Below are 14,764 nucleotides of genomic sequence, written 5' to 3'. Positions count from 1 at the left end.
TTCATTTTAAATGGCAAATCCTTTAGCTTTTTTCCTAATTTTGCTTTCTGCCACTGTTCATTCTTGACATGTCTGGGAGGGTATCTCTAAACTCTATGTACACTGCACAGTGATTTAATCTGTTGTTTGTCATAGTTAGCAAATAAAGGCAGGAATAGGATTTTTTTTTCATTTTTTACAGTTATACTGAAGTATAGTTGATTTACTATATTGTGGTAATTTCTGATCTACAACAAAGTGAACCAGTTATGCACATCCACATATCCAATCTTTTTCAGATTCTTTTCTCATATGGATTATCACAGAATATTGGTAAAGTTCCCTATGCTATACAGACGGTCCCCATTGACCATCCATTCCATGTACAATCATGTGAACATGTCAATACCAAACCCCCAGTTCATCCCTCCCCCTCATCCTGTCCCCTTTGGTAACAATAAGTCTATTTGCAAAGTCTGTGAGTCTATTTCTGTTCTGCAAATAAGTCTATTTGTGTCATTTTTTAGATTATGCATATAAGTGATATATGATGTTTGTCATTTAGAGTCTGTTTTACTTCACTTAGCATGATAATCTCTAGGTCCATGCATGTTGGTGCAAATGGCATTATGTCATTATATTGTATGGCTAATATTCCCTTGTATATATCTACCGCATCTTCTTTATTCCTCTGTCAATGGACATTTAGGCTGCTTCTGTGTCTTAGCTATTGTAACTAATGCTGCAATGAACATTGGGATGCATGTATCTTTTGTTTTTTGCCTTTTCTTGAACCGCTCCCCAGTGCCTAGGGGTCTAATCAGAGCTGTAGCCACTGGCCTACGCCAGAGCCACAACATAGGAGCTGAGCCGTGTCTGTGACCTACACCACAGCTCACAGCAATGCCGGATCCTTAACCCACTGAGCAAGGCCAGGGATTGAACCCGCAACCTCGTGGTTCCTAGTTGGATTCTTTAACCACTGCACCAGGACAGGAACTCCGTATCTTTTCAAATTACAGTTTTCTTCAGATGTATGCCCAGGAGTGTAAGTAAAAAAATAAAATAAAAAAATGGGACTTAACTAAACTTAAAAGATTTTGAGGAGTTCCCGTCAGTGGTTAACGAATCCGACTAGGAACCATGAGGTTGTAGGTTCAGTCCCTGCCCTTGCTCAGTGGGTTAAGGATCCGGCATTGCCCTGAGCTGTGGTGTAGGTTGCAGACGCGGCTCAGATCCCACGTTGCTGTGGCTCTGGCGTAGGCCGGGGGCTACATCTCCGATTCGACCCCTAGCCTAGGAACCTCCATATGCCGCAGGAGCAGCCCAAAGAAGTAGCAAAAAGACAAAAAAAAAAAAAAAGATTTGAGTAGCAAAGGAAACCATAAACAAAATGAAAAGACAACCCACAGAATAGTAGAAAAATCTTTGCAAATAGAACAACCAAAAAGGGATTAATCTACAAAATATACAAACAACTCATGCAGCTCAATTTAAAAAAATGGGCAGAAGTTCTAAATAACATTTCTCCAAAGACACATAAATGGGCAAAAAACATGTGAAAAGATGTTCAACATTGCTAATTTTTAGAGAAGTGCAAGTCAAAACTACAATGAGTTACAATGAGTTGACCTTACACCAGTCAAAATGCCCATCAAAAAGTCTACAAACAATAAATGCTAGAGATGATGTGAAAAAAGGGAACCCTCATCCTCTCTTGGTGGAAATGTAAATTGTTAAAACCACTTTGGAAAACAACATGGAGTTTCCTCAAAAATTAAAAACTGAACTATCCTATGACCTAGTAATCCCACACCAATGTAGGGCTAGGATTTTATTCATCACTACCCCAATGTACCATATGACTTACTTGCATTTTTTAATTAATGAATATAATAAAATTATTTAATCTCCCACTCAAAATTATGTCATATAGAAATGGAAAGTCACTAAGTACTACTTTGACCAGAAATATTGGCCAGCATTTGTTTCTTTGCCTTCATCAACTGCACCAGGTTTTAATAAGTGAGAGTCCTAAGTAAGGTTAGGTTTAAACTCCAAATCTAGTTCTATTTCAAAATTACAGTGAAAATTACAGATTGTTTCAGAGCTGCCTTTTTTTTTTTTTAAGGCAAAGGGTAATTTCTTCAAGGCCCCAGATATGTAAAAATTCCTTAATCACATTGTGACAATAGCTTTTCCCTCTGGGAACAGAAAGAGGAATGTGTAGTTTATTAAAAGTCCTCAGAGTTTCTGTCCTCCCAGCAGGACAGCATTCTTCAAAATTTATAAATATGCTAAGCCTTTCCAAATACTTTTCATTGGTTAATAAATTATGCTGGTTAATATCATATCTAATAAAATATTTATTTCAAACATCAGGAGGCATGGTTTCAGCTAAGACTTTAGTTAAACATCTGTGGGGTCAGTAGCCTGATATATTCTCTTTAATCAAAAAGAATAATGAATTGAGTCACACACAGTGGGACACAGGTTGGAAATCTGCAGTGATAGTATCTTAATTTGTCCTGCCCTCATGCTATTAACCTAATTACCATACAATTTAAAGTTAATAATAAATGCAGACTTAAATGAGATCAGACTAAAATGTGGGCAATTATACCAAGAACTTTAATAGAAGGCACAATGAGTTTTATCAATTAATTTCAATTCTATTTGACTTCTCCTGAAATGCTCAAATTGAAATGGGTTAAATCTCAAAGAGAATAGAATTTTTGATAGAGTCACAATAAGACAATTATGTAAATCACTCCCCTGCCTTTTTACCACAATATTGCCTTTTGGAAGAGAAATTTTTAGCACAGTTTGATTGTAGGTCATGCAATATCCTAGCATTGTATTAGCAGAGAAGTGATAAGATTTATCCCATGAACAATAAAGTTTTGGGTCCTTATTTACACATCAACAGAATACCTGCTTTATTTTCCATATATCTGACTTTAAATGAAAAGCTTTGTTCAGTTTCAAATACATACAAAAAACTAAACTTGTTACTTAAGAATATGTATGAGCATTCCCAGTATTTTTAGTCCGAGAAAAGTTCTGTTGACATAGAATAGCAGGATGTGATTTCTATGAATATCAGAAAACAAAGTTATTGCGGATCAATTGAATTTCTTTCTAAAGAAATTATGCTGTTTCGTATCACTATCTCAAGCTGAAAATATATGGAACTCTTAATCACATGAAAAAATTATGCTAACACATTTTTAAAGTAAATACTTGGAATTAGTATAACAGTTTGAAAAAATACGTATAACTAATTGACATTGACACAAGGGAATTAAAAGCTTTGGAAAAAATACCTTGAGGAGACATTGAGTTCTTCAGCGCATAATTATAACTGCTTAATTTGCAGAGCTATTATTAACATGACTCCCCTTCTGTCAATATCAGATCCACAAAAAACACATTTTGAGTTAGCAGTTTAACATATAGCATGTATTTTCAAGTTATTACCACAACACAAACTATTAGCAAACAAAGCCATGAAGAATATAGAAAACTGAATGAGCAACCACTTGAGGTAGCATGTAAAATTAAACCTAATATAAAAAGAGAATGTCAAGCAAATATATTTGAAAAATAAAGGGTTATTTCCTATTTTATAATTCAGTATTCATACAATGCTAATAGGATTTTTAACATTTTAAAAGCTGTAAATCTGCAATTGTAAATGTCTTATTGTTTAAAGTTAATAGAATATAAGTTTCTTTCTCTGAATTATTAAATAAAAAAAAAAAGATTGTTCTTCTGTATCAGCTCTTGGTTTTCTATTGTCAGGAGCAAATTACCTCAAATTTGGAGCATTACAAACATTAATTACTTACTATTATCTCATAGCTAGAGCAGGTCAAAAGTCCAAACATAGTGTAGCTCAGGGCCTCAGAAGGCTGAAATCAAGGTGTCAGTGATTTGTGTTTTCATTTGCAACTTGGGGCTTTACTCAGGACATGCTGAGGTTGTTGGCAGAATTCAGTTCTTAATTGAAGTCCCTGTTTTATTGCTGGTTGTGGGGCATAAGTCACTCATTTCTTAGAAACTTGCCTCCAAGTCCTGGCCCTCTCAAAACACTTCAGTTTACTTCTTCAAAGCCAGATGGAGAATATTTCTCACAATTCTGATACCTTTCTTTCCTTTTAAGGGCTCATCCAAGTCATATCCACCCACAATAATTTTCCTTTTGACAAACTCAACTTACCTACATCTGCAAACCCTTCCACTTTTGTCGTGTAACATAATTATGGAAGAAAATTCATCATATTTTCATCCTACCCACGCAAAAGGGGAATGTTTGGTAAAGTGTATACTTGAGGGGGAAAGAAACTTGGGGGATATCTCAGAGTTTTCCTTACTACCCAGTTGTGCTTTTGAAAAATGGAAAAAACTGCCTTATTTTCTGTTTTGCATAGTAGGTGTTAAAATTTTCTTTTTAAAACGGGATTTAAAATGTATTAATCTTGTCTCTCTCTACATATACAAAGTTGGTAAGTAACCAAGTTGTTTAGGATACATAAGTTGATATTGAAAGAACAAGAACTTCCCTTATATCTCTGACACCAGTGCTTTTACTGGTATTTCATCGTTCTTATTACTGCATGAACAGATAATGAATTTTACTGCATACATATTCTGCATCTATAGAGGTAGTTGTTTTTTTCCCTCTGTTTTGTTGGTGTGGATGATTTCATTGTTAAATTTTCAGTTGCTTTACCCACCTTACTTTATTTTTTATTGCATCTTTGAAGATTTTCTCTTTTAAAAAAGAAAGTTGCAATTGCTTTTCTTCTTATGGCTGCAACTGTGGCATATAGAAATTCCTAAGCCAGGGGTCCAAGAGGAGCTTCAGTTGTGGCCCATGCCACAGCCACTGCCAGACCAGATTTGAGCCGCACCTGTAACCTACTCCATACCTTGAGGCAGTTCTGGATCCTTAACCCACTTGAGTGAGGCCAGGGATCCAACATGCATCCTCACAGAAGCAATGTCTAGTTCTTAAATCGCTGAATCACAACAGAAACTCCTGAAAATTTTCCCTTTACTTTTGGTTTTTAGTAGTTTATTCGGATTTTTCTTCATGGTTTTCTTTTTATTCATCCCGCTTGAAGATTATTGAGTTCCTGGTATCTATCAATTGATTTCTTTCAGTTGCTTTCAGTTTGGGAGAATTCCTAGCTATTATCTCTTTAAATATCACCTCTACCCATCCTCTCACTCTTCTTTTTCCCTGAATCCAATTCAGTGTGTTTAAGATTTATTTACTCAATGTATTTCTACATTTTACCTCTCTTCTCTATTTTTCAGTTATTTGCCTCTGTTGTGTCCAGTGAGTATGTTCTATTTTGGATTTGCATTTTACCGAGTACAATTTTATATAAAATTTTAGTTGTGCTGAATGGTAAGATTTATTAAATTTGTACATATTTTGATCAATTTTTAATATTTTATTGAACTGTGGTTGATTTACAATGTTGTGTTAATTTCTGCTGTACAGCAAAGTAATTCAGTTTTATATTTCTATGTATATAAATACATATATATTTATACATGTATATATAAATATATAAATATATGTATTTATATATATACACATTAATGTTTCCATTCCTTTTCAGATTATTTTCCCATATAGGTTAGCACAGAATATTGCAGAGAGTTCCCTATGTTATAAAGCAGATCGCCATTGACCATTAATTCCTTATATAATAATGGGCATAGAACAATCCCAAATTCCCAATCCATCCCTCCCCCTCAGCCTGTCACCTTTGGTAAATATAATTTTGCTTTTGAAGTCTGAGAGTCTGTCTGTTCTGTAAATACATTCTTTTGTATTATTTTGAGTCTGCATATAACCGATATATAAAAATTTGTCTTTTTCTGACTTATTCGCTTAGTATGGTAAGCTCTGGCTCCGTCCATGTTGCTACAAATGGCATTATTTCATTCTATTTTATGGCTGAATAATATTCCATTCCATAAATGTACCACATCTTCTTTATCTACTCCTCTGTCAATGGACATTTAGATTGCTTCCATGTCTTGGCTGTTGTAAACAGTTCTGCAATGAACATTGGAGTACATTCTCTTTTCAAATTATGGTTTTCTCTGGATATATGCTCAGGAGAGGGACTGTTGTATCGTATGGTATCTATATTTTTAGCGTTTTAAGGAATCTCCATGTTATTCTCCATAGAGTTGTACCAATTTACATTCCCACCAAAAGTGTAGGAGTAGACTCTTTTTTTTTTCCACAGCCTCTTCAGTATTTATTGGTTGTAGACTTTTTGATGATGGCCTTCTGACTGGTGTGAGGTGATACCTCATTGTAGTTTTGATTTGCATTTCTCTACTAATTAGTGATTTTGAGCATTTTTTCAAATTTGTAATGACCTTCTGTATGTCATCTTTGAAGAAATGTCAAATTAGAACTTCTTTCCATGTTTTGATTTTTTTTGTATTTTTTATATTGAGCTTCATGGGTTCTTTGTACATTTTGGAGCTTAATATTTTATCACTTGCTTTGTTTAAAATATTTTCTCCCATTCTGTGGGATGTCTTTTTGTAAAAAAGTTTTTAAGTTTAATTAGGTCCTTTTTGTTTATTTTTTATTTTCATTACTCTAGGAAGTGGATCTAAAATGACATGGCTGTAATTTATGTCAAATAATGTTCTGCCTATGTTTTCCTCTAAGAGTTTTATAGCATCCAGCCTTACATTAACGTCTTTAATCCAAATTTGTGTTTATTTTGGTGTATGGTGGAAGAGAATGTTCTGTTTTCACTATTTTTAATGTAGCTTCCCAATTTTCTCAGTACTACTTCTTGAAGAGACTGTCTTGATCTATCATATATTCTTACTTCCTTTGTCATAGATTAATTGATCATAGGTGTGTGAGTTTATCTCTGGGCTTTCTGTCCTGTTTCATTGATCTTTCTTTCTGTTTTGTGTGTGTGCATGCATGTACAAGCATGCACCAGTATCATACAGTTTTGATGACTATAGCTTTGTAATATAGTCAGAAGTCAGGGAGTCTGATCCCTTCAGCTCTATCTTGTCCCCACAGTGAGACACAGCTAACACCTACATCCCCAGGAGACCCTCCAAGACCCACAGGTAGATCTGGCCTAGATTTTTATGAAGTCCCCTGTTTGCCATGGGACCCTGTTCACATGAAACTTTTGTGCACCCTACATGAGTGGAATCTGTTTCCTCCAGTCCTATGGAGGTCCTACACTCAAGCCCCACTGCCTGAAACACACAATGTTCTGGGTGCTCCTCTTCTAATGCCAGATCCCCAGACTAGGGCACCTGATATGGGATTTAGAACTCTCGTTCTTATAGGAGAGCCTCTGCAATGTAATTATTTTCCAATCTGTGGGTTGCTTACCCAATGAATATGAGATTTCTTATATTAGGAAAGTATCACTCCTGCCATCTCGTTATGGCTTCTTCTTTGTCTCTGGATGAAGGATTTTATTTTTTGGGGGGGGGGGGGTTGTAGCTTTCAGTCTGTTTTGTCAATAGTTTTTCAGCAGTTAGTTGTGGTTTTGGTGTTTTCATGAGAGAAAGTGAGCTACAGTCCTTCTACTCTGCCATCTTGTCTCCTCTCTTTTTGTGCTTGTGAAGGCTTTATTCAAATAGTTTGCCTATTTTGTCAGTTGGGATGTTTGTCTTCTTACAAATAAATTATAAAGCTTCTTTATATATTCTAAATATAAGTCCTTTATCTGATATAAGCATTGCAATATTTTTCTCCTTGTATGTGATTTGCTTTTTTAATTTCTGAAAGAGTATCTTTACACAAGTTTATAATTTTGATTAAGCATAATTTGTTTTTTTATGGTAAATGTCTTAAGTCTTGTCTAAGGAACTTTTGTCTTTCCAAAACTTTCAAAGATATTTTAAAATTTCATCAAGAATTTTTATATTTAGAGTTTCACATATGTAACTATAAGATATCTCAAATTAAACATTGAAATTTGTGTTTTTTTCTTTTTCTACTTATTTTCATCCTATAATTTATGATAATGGTGTATGTTTCTATTTATTTGTTTTCTTTAGTTACTTTGACCCATGATTTGTATAGCTCTAAATTGTATATACTTAAAGAATTTTTATGTGTATTTTAAACAATATTTTTGTTTTCCAAATTGTTCTCTGCTAGTTATGGAAATTCACTTAATTGTTGAAGTTGATCTTAAATCCTAGAAACTTTCTAACTTCACTTAATAGTTTCTTCAGTTTTCTTTTTCTCAATTTCCTAACTTCACTTAATGGTTTGAGCAGTTTGTTTTTCTCAGATTTCATAAGATTGTCTGTGTCATTTCTGAATAATGTCATTTCTGAATAAAGAGAGTTGTCCTTCTTTGTTTCTAATATTTATGTGCTTTTTTTTTCTTTTGCTTGCCTTCTTGCTCAAATTAGGACCTTCAGCATATAATTGAATAGATGTGGGCAATGAGAGCAGACTTTCTTGATTTGGTGCTGTCAGGTTTAGGGAGATGTTTTCATCATTAATTGTAGTGTTAAATGTATGATTTCTAAATTCACAAAATTATTTTCCAAGTAAAAGTGGTATGTTATCCATGCAATAAATCAGTCATTCATTTAACACACAAGGTAAACACAGAAACAGAAAATGCTCTTGTCATCATGGAGCTTACAGATTATTTAAAGGCAAGATACAAGAACACAGATAATAAAGTATGTAATAGAGAATTACTAGAGTGGATGGTGATTAATACCTTTTCCAGTTTTTTTTTTGTTAAGAGTGGTATTCCTATCTACCAAACAATACTCTTGTTCTATAGGCTCTATCTGGATGATAGGTTTTTGTTTTTTTCCCTAAATCTCTATCTTATTGTAGAGTTAATGAATGGATGAGTGAGTTATAGAGTGATTGAATGAATCACTGAGTATTTTATTTGGAAAATAATTTTATGACTTGAATATATATAATTTTTAAGATAAAGTCAAAATGTTTTGTCCTTCTTTGGAAAACCTTATCTGTGGAGGCATTACTGCACTAGAGTACTTAATTTGTACAGTCTATCACATTTTATTACTGTTTTATACATGTCTATTTACTTACTAATGATTCTGATTTCTTTAAAGGTTGAAACCAGACAATGCTTGAGAAATAATGGTTGTTCCATAAATTTATGTTTAAGGAATGAATGAAATAGAAATTCTGGACAGTGTTGATCCACTGAGAAAAACATTCAAGAAATTCTGTATTATACGGCAGCAATTTAGTACTTGTCAGCTTTGCTATATTATGTCAGGATCTCATCCCATGGCAAAAATGGAACTTTAAAGTGTGTATGTCAGGGAACATTATTTTCTATTTGATAAGGACACTGCTTGCATTTAAAGACAATAACTTTTCTTTCTATTAATGCCATCATTCCATCAAGAGGCTAAGGCATTGACATATATTACGAAACAATAGGTCACAGAGAAACAACATTTTAAAATTTTTAGTGTGAATATAGAGGTTAAAATGATTTATAGTTACAAGTGACAACTTGTCACTGAAATTAGAAGGATGGGTTTACAAGTTAAACTGCAAGTCATGCCTACGCTCAACATCTGTGTGATGGCACCGTGTTAGTTCACAAAGCTGTTGTGGAAGAGAGCATGGCTATGTAACTAAATCTCCAAAATGTACATATTTTAAGTTTCAACTAAAAATAAACCACTTTTTAAAAAAAAAAAAAAAAACTTATTTTTTTCAGGGCATGAGAAATGACATCAGGGTATCATATATTCATCTATGTTTCTATACATATAAGCAGAAGTCAGTTCTCCTTGTGTCTCAGCAGGTTATGAGCCTGACTAGTATCCATAAGGTTGCAGGTTTGATTCCTGTCTTGGCTCATTGGGTTAAAAATCTGGCATTGCTGAGAGCTATGGTGTAGGTCACAGCTGTGTCCTGGATCCCATGTGGCTGTGGCTGTGGCATAGGCCTGCAGCTGTAGCTCAGATTTTACTCCTAGCCTGGGAACTGTCAAATGCCACAGGTGCAGCAATTAAACAACAACAACAACAACAACAAAAACAGAAGTCACATTTAATGTAGCAGCAATGTAGCTTTAGTTTCTTTAAAACAAGCTGTGTCAGTACTTTAAGAAAAAATCTGTTTTCTCTACTCTTAATCATCCAAAATAAATTTTTGGATTAAATTTAAAAATGAATCTTATTTCATATTTTCTCAAATGTCTAAAATAACCAGTATAAATGGAATTCAGTGTTTACTTACACCTGAATATGATTTCAATCTGAATTTTAGTCAATCCCTAAATTTTCATTTATTCTTCTCTTTGGTATTAATGTCTGGAATATTTACCCCTTAATTGAATTCCTGTGCTTTCTTTGAAACACTATTACTGGGCATAATTTTTTATAACAAACTTTTTTTTTATAAAAACTTTTTTAAAAGAGCATACATAGTCACAAACCTAAGAATTCAAAAGTAGAAAGAAGAAATATTGTTAATTTAAATAGAATTGGTCACATTTTACTAAAAGTAAAAGGTCTGAGAAAAAAACTCTATACTGGTGATACCTTTAAGCATAAACATGAATATTTTTAGGCTCATGGCGAAAGAGATGATGACTGAATATACCGTCATTACTGAAAATACAGTCATTCTGATATTGAAAATACATTCATTCTGGGTTATTGAAAATAGGGGACAACAGTGGAGTGCCTTAGGTAACTCTTGGATTGAATCATATGAAATTACTAATATTTGATTGTTTTGAATCTAATAAGAGTAATTTTATATGGTTCAAACTAATATTATCTGCCAGGGACTTTGGTAGTTATTTTGCATTAGTACCTGATCTATATATAACAAGCTATACCAACCATTGAATAGTAATGAGAAACATTAACTTTTTTTCACTGCATTTAAATATTTCCAGAGACAAAACTGCTCAATCAGCAGTTTCCCAATGATTTCTCAAATGGAGTGTTTCTGTACTAAATCTTGGAGAGAAAGTTTATTCTTAAACATTGCTGGTGGGAGTGTGAATTTGGAGAGTCTCTTAGGAAAAATATTTAGCATAATTATATAAAGTCAAGCTTTTCTATAATAACATTGTGAAACCTAGCAATTTGATCTCTTGATCTGCTCAAGGAGCACTCCTGCTCAGGTATTAAAGAGGATATAATATAAAAATGTTTATAATAACAAAGTCCTTGAATGAAACTGAATGTGCATTGATGGGGGAATGGATTAACAAATTATAACATATTTAAAATGAAGTATTTTGTAGTAGAAAAATAAATATAGCTACATGTAACAAACCTAGTGAAATAGCAATAACATTTAAGTGAAAAAGCTTTCCTCCTATTTCATAGAATATAAAATCCTTTTAATTAATCAGTTTAAACATTTTATTGAAAGTTACATTTTAAAAAATTGAGAGATAAAACTGCACACAATAAAGCAGAGGAATGTTGGGCACAATATTCAGGATAATGGTTAATTTATAATGAGATTTGGTCAGAGGTACATATTGGTAGATGTAATATGTTGCCACCTGTCCAGTTTTGTCTTCAATTGTTTCATAGATGTTTATTATAATAGTAAGTACTATGAACAAATTATGAAAGTGTGTCACAATGCAAACACTGTTGTTAATCCAATTCAATGAATATGTGTTTCAAAATAAGAAAATAAATAATAAAGTTAAACCTCTGGGAGTTAAGTAATATTCCCATTTACAAAAGAGAAAACCAATATGCTGCCAAGTTTATTAGATAATATTTGTCACATGAGCTATTTTACAAAAGGAATGTCTAAGGGTATTATCTGATAAGTGATGTAAGATCCTGCCCTGTCACAATGTACCTAATCTATCATCTAGGCAGGTTGCCAGAAATGTGTGTTGTTAAGAGAAGTTATTAATTTAAGCTTTGTTTTCAGAAATTTCCCTGACCTTGGCGAGTCAGTTGCATGTGGTAGGCAGTGTGAATATACTGTCTCCACTCTAGCTAAGATGGCCTGGCTCTTCTCTGCCCTAGTATGCTCTTCCCAAAATTTCTCCTAGATTTTTTTGGATGAATTATGGTCTGTAACACATCCCCCTTTCTTAAGACTAACTAAGCTCCCTAAACAAATTAGCAACTCACCCCACATCTGCTTTGTTGCTACTCATCCCAGTGTTCTATTTTTCCATCTTTCAGTGCATTCTTTTCTTTTACTAGGTTTCACAAACTTCATAATTTATCACCTCTATATGTAATTATTCAGTTGTCTAACTTTTTTGAATTTTAATCTTATTACTAATTATTTAAAATGCAAATATCTAAACCTTACATTACTTATTTATCTTTAGTGGTAGTACTGTTTTACTTAGGTTGATTGTTCTTTGAAAGTTGATAAGAGAAGTCACAAAAAGTTACATTTTGGAGTTCCTGTTGTGGTTCATCAGGTTAAGGACCCAACATTTTCTTCATGAGGATGTGGGTTCAATCCCTGGCCTCACTCAGTGGGTTAAGTATCTGGCATTGCTGCAAGCTCTGGCATAAGTTGTAGATGCAGCTCAGATCTGGTGTGGCAGTGATTGAGGCATAGGCCACAGCTGCAGCTCCAATTCAACTTCTAGCCCAGGAATTTCCATATGCTGCAGGTGTGGTTATAGAAAAAAAATTTACATTTTTATGACATTTTTAAAAAATTTTTTTCATATAATGACTTTTATTTTTTTCCATTATAGCTGGTTCACAGTGTTCTATCAATTTTCCACTGTATAGCATGGTGACCCATTTACACATATATTCTTTTTTTCACATTATCATGCTCCATCATAAGTGACCATTATTTTTGATTTGCTTACATATTGTCATGGAAACATATATAAATGGAAAATATAAAAAGGAAACTCGACATCTTTGGTTCTCTGATAGAAACTTTGTACAGTAAAAATTCCAAACTTAATACTGTAAACTTGTATATTTAACAGCAAAGTTGCCATTGTTGTTTTCCTGGACCAGCAGCATAGCTTCCTTGTGATTTGTAGACTTCAGGAAAGTAACTTTGCTATGTGTTACCTTGCAAATAAAAAAAAATGCTGTTTGCAAAAGCAGGAAGAGAAGGAGATGGTCCATATAAATAGCTTTTGTGTTATTTATATAAGAATCAGTTTGGGGTAAATATTAAGAATGTTACCATTTATCATGGAAATTAAGATACTTGAAAGACAGTTTTCTGGCTTTGCCCTTTTCTCAAACACTTTCTCACCAAATTCAATGCACTGCAGGAACTCATTTAAATGTTTTATACTCACTTGAATTTACCTTTGGTGTGTTGCTTCATTAGGAGCAATAATGAGGCTTGAATAATGGAGCTTGCTCATGGAATAAAAGTACTACAGAATAACAACAACAGGTCAGTCTATCCCTCACTCTTGATAAGGCAACAAACACTTTTAAGGTTTTAAAACACAGGAGGATATCATATGTACATTGGGGCAAGTTTCTGCTGTGCTGTTTCTATTATTGTTAAGGACATCTTACTGTTCAAACTGCATTTTATCTAGTAAGCATTGTCTCATAATATAAATTGCCCAAATTTTAACAGCTGAAACGTATATGGTCTAGATTAATAGACACAAAATATACAATCCTTAACAATGCTGAATACAATTGTGACTTACATATCTGAGTTGAAGTTTCTCTTGAGTAGAACTTTTTGGGAAATTAAGGATACTTTATTCATCCTACTGTGCCAAATATAGCTTATACTTGCTCAGTCTGTTGCCATTTTAGTCTCCTTTCAAAAAAACATTGATTAGATTTATGGGAAGGCTTTTATTTTTACACATAATTAAAGCATCATGTCTAGAGGCAAAATGTTTGTGATGGAAATAAATTTGAGTTACTTGGTTCCCACTCTATAAGAAGAGAGGAACTTATGCAAATTATGACTTCAAAATTGAATTGATCTGAAGTATTAAATTTAGGTGACTAGAAAATGTATTTTCTTTTTAATCAGACACATGCAAGATCAAAGAAAACTAGGTACATTACGTATTCTGAAGTTTGACACTGCACTAAGTTCCTCACAGGAATGTTTTAATTGCAATAAGTTTTGTTACCATTACATTTCAACTCTTTCTTCTTGTTTTTTTTTGGATATATTTTTATTTTTATTTTTGTCTTTCTGTATTTTCTAGGGCTGCACGCATGATATATGGAGGTTCCCAGGCTAGGGGTCTAATCGGAGATGTAGCCGCTGGTCTATGCCACAGCCATAGAAACATGGGATCCGAGCTGTGTCTGTGACCTACACCTCAGCTCACAGCAATGCCAGAACCTCAACCCACTGACCTAGGCCAGGGATCAAGCCTGCAACCTCATGGTTCCTAGTCGGATTTATTAGCCACTGAGCCACGGGAGGAACTCCTTTTTATTTTCTCTTTTAATTGTTATTTCCCCAATACAATTTTTTTTCTACTGTACAGCATGTTGACCCAGTTACACATACATGTATACATCCTACTTTTGCACATTATCATGCTCCATCATAAGTGACTAGACATAGTTCCCAGTGGTACACAGCAGGATCTCATTGCTAATCCATTCCAAAAGCAATAGTTTGTATCCATTAACCCCAAGATCCCCAACCACCCCATTCCCTCCTCCTCCCCTTTGGCAACCACAAGTCTATTCTCCAAGTCCATGGTTTTCTTTTCTGTGAAAAGTTTCATTTGTGCTGTATATTAGAAACCAGATACAAGTGAAATCATATGGT

Source organism: Phacochoerus africanus, chromosome 1 (genome assembly GCF_016906955.1).
Source record: "Phacochoerus africanus isolate WHEZ1 chromosome 1, ROS_Pafr_v1, whole genome shotgun sequence".
Taxonomy (NCBI): Eukaryota; Metazoa; Chordata; class Mammalia; order Artiodactyla; family Suidae; genus Phacochoerus; species Phacochoerus africanus.
Note: the sequence above shows the minus strand (reverse complement) of the source record.